The 3,389-nt window shown below is 46.1% G+C and overlaps 1 non-coding gene across 1 annotated transcript; it reads right to left on the reverse strand.

Moving 5' to 3' along the window:
• Positions 1 to 2,693: 2,693 nt before the first annotated feature.
• On the reverse strand, positions 2,694 to 2,831 carry LOC114808289. The gene has a single exon (XR_003756135.1). It is a non-coding gene; the product is annotated as a small nucleolar RNA SNORA7 (small nucleolar RNA).
• Positions 2,832 to 3,389: the final 558 nt, after the last annotated feature.

Below are 3,389 nucleotides of genomic sequence, written 5' to 3' on the forward strand. Positions count from 1 at the left end.
GATAAAGGAAAGACTGTATTCTTTGCTGAAGATGTTCATTCATTCAATAATAAATGTTGAACACCTGTTGGTTGCAAAGAACTGTGGAAAGCATTTGGGAGTGTATAAAATCACATGCCCTGCTCTCAGTGAGCTTACAATCTAATGTTAGGAAGATTTCCACACTTAAAATATAATCCTGCAGCAGACATGGCAGAGAGGTAACTACACAGAATTTGTTGGTCCATGTTGATTAACTAAATGTGAACAAATCACTGGGATTGAATAATAATAATGATACCATTTGTTAAGTGCTTACTATGTGCCAAGCACTGTTCTAAGTGCTGGTGGGATACAAGGTAATCAGGTAGTCCCACGAGGAGTTCACAGTCTTAATCCCCATTTTACAGATGAGATAACGGAGACACAGAGAAGTTAAATGACTTGCCCAATGTCACACAGCTGACAAGTGGCGGAGTTGGGATTAGAACCCATGACCTCTGACTCCCAAGCCCGGGCTCTTTCCACTGAGCCACGCTGCTTCTCTACACCTTAGAGATCCACCTTAGAGATCTGACAAAAGTAAGTACCTACAGCCCATGTGATTATCTGGTATCTACCCCAGTGCTCAGCACAGAGTCCATAAGTTGGCCAGTTCTTTATTGAGGTGTCTCTCGGAGATCCCATCACTCTAACAAGAAGTAGTATAAGCACAAACAATAGGGAATGGTCTGCACGGGTTGCCATCACCGGCTCCACCATCATACATTGGAGAGTCAAGAATACCAGCTTGGATGGAGCATTTGGAGACCACTTCCAATCCTCTATTTTTATTTTCTCTTTTTCCTAGTTTGTCCTCACCTTGCCCTTGTGTCACTAGATAAAACACCATCTGTCATAGCAAGCCATCTGCTTCCTCTCCGGCTATCCCGGCTGCCCGACTGTAAGTAAATTAAAAAAGAAAAAAGCAGAAGACCCTGGCAACAACATTTATTCTCATTTTTGCAGCAGTGAGCCGTTAAAAGCAGAAGCAGTTCATCAGCCTGTACAACAGAGAATTAACAATCAGTAAGAGTGCACACCACAGGCAGAAGTTGCTTGTTTTTTAATCTCCCATGGCATGTAGAGTATGAAAGAAATGCAGTCAGTGGATTTGGGGCCAGAAAGTCGTGGGTCCCGTTTGGGGAGTTGCAAATGAAGTAATGTATCATGAACTTGGAGAGGATCTGAGAGCGAATGATGGCAAAACGTAAGAAGCAGCATGGTGTAGTGGATTGAGCATAGGCCTGGGAGTCAGGAGGTCATGGATTCTATTTCCTGCTCCATCACTTGTCTGCTGTGGGACCTTGGGCAAGTCGCTTCATTTCTCAGTGCCTCAGTTACCTCATCTGTAAAAAATGGGGATTAAGAGTGTGAGCCCAATGTGGGACAGGGACTGTGTCCAACCTGGTTAACTTCTATCTACCCCGTGCTTAGAACAGTGATTGGTACATAATAGGTGCTTAACTAGTACCCTAATCATTATTATTATGAAAGAGCTGGGAAGTAAGGCCTCTGAGCGGCCTTGAATTTCCTAAACCCAGTGGCTCCTACAAATTTCCATGCCCTTCAACCACTGAATGAAGCATCTAGAGGTAGGCCTTCATCAAAGTGGGGACAGGACAGAAGTAGTGACCCCCTACTGCCTCTCCCTTTCCTCCTGGAAAAGTGTGGACTCACCCCAGAGACCACCAGGAGAATGTGCAATCCTGCTTTCTGGGAAATTGTGAAAAGATTGGTGACTATTTAGAATGGAGAAAAGATGGGTGGGGTCTGGTTTCTGAGGAGAGAGGGGTGAAAAGAGAGAGAGGGAATTAATTAGAGACTAATGCCACACTCGGAAGTCCTTCCTAACTGTTAAGATTATGCGACGTGGGGCTATTCTGCTGTGGAGACTTTAGAAAGGGCTTGTCAAGTTCACCGGGCTGCCTGCGACCCACTGTGAGGGTGTCTGTGGCACTGTGAGGGTGACAGCAAGAAAGTGGGAGGAGAGACACTCAGCTGAATCTGTCCCCCACGCCATTTGCTGTCAGCCTGCCTCTTCCTCTTCTTCGTGCTTCTGATTATTAGTACGCTTAGGATTAATACAGAACATTTTCAGGCACTGGACTGAGGACTGGGGAAAGGGACAAAGACAGTAATTCAGGTTGGCATGATTCCTGGACTCACTAGTAGAAAGAGCACGGGCCTGGGAGTCAGAGGACCTGGGTTCTAATCCTGACTCTGCCACATGTCTGCTGTGTGTGCCTTTGCACAAATCACTTCACTTCTCTGTGCCTCAGTTCCCTCTTCTGCAAAATGGGGATTCGATACCTATTTTCCCTCTTACTTAGACTAGAGTTCTATGTGGGACCTGATTATCTTGAATGTACCCCAGTGCTTAGTACATACATTGTTTTGCACACAGTAAGCGCTTATGCCATAATTATTGTTACTATGTGTTAAGCACTGGGGTCTTGTCTTATGCCAAGTCATTTCTGACCCACGGACACCACGGACACATCTCTCTGAGAATTCCCCGCTCTCCATCTGCAATCGTTCTGGTAGTGGATCCATAGAGTTTTCTTGGTAAAAATATGGAAGTGGTTCACCCTTACCTCCTTCTGCACAGTAAACTTGACTCTCCACCCTTAACTCTCTCCCACACCTCTGCTGCCCAGCTTGGGTGAGTTTTGCTTTGTAGCAGATTGCCTTCCTTTTGCTAGCCACTGGCCAAGCTAGGAACGGAATGGGTAGGCCTCTGCTTGACTCTCCCTCCCGTAGCCCAGACTGGTAGAGTACTGGAAACTCTCCAGGTGTGACCCTGAGAGGGGAGGGGGCCTTCCCAGACTGAGCTCCCCTTCTCCCTCTACTCCCTCTACCACCCCCCCTTCACCTCTCCGCAGCTTAACCCTCTTTTCCCCCCATTTCCCTCTGCTCCTCCCCCTCTCCCTTCCCATCCCCTCAGCACTGTACTCGTCTGCTCAACTGTATATATTTTCTTTACCTTATTTATTTTGTTAATGAATTGTACATCGCCTTGATTCTATTTAGTTGCCATTGTTTTTACGAGATGCTCTTCCCCTTGACTCTATTTATTGCCATTGTTCTTGTCTGTCCGTCTCCCCCGATTAGACTGTAAGCCCGTCAAACGGCAGGGACTGTCTCTATCTGTTGCCGACTTGTTCATTCCAAGCGCTTAGTACAGTGCTCTGCACATAGTAAGCGCTCAATAAATACTATTGAATGAATGAATGAATGAATGGGGTAGATACAAGATACAACTACATCTGATGTGATGTAGTTTCCGTCCCACCTGGAACTCGCAACCTAAGAGGGCGAGAAAGCAGCCATCTTACTTATCTCCATTTTATAGATGAGGAAACTGAGTC

Source organism: Ornithorhynchus anatinus, chromosome X5 (genome assembly GCF_004115215.2).
Source record: "Ornithorhynchus anatinus isolate Pmale09 chromosome X5, mOrnAna1.pri.v4, whole genome shotgun sequence".
NCBI classification, from domain to species: Eukaryota; Metazoa; Chordata; class Mammalia; order Monotremata; family Ornithorhynchidae; genus Ornithorhynchus; species Ornithorhynchus anatinus.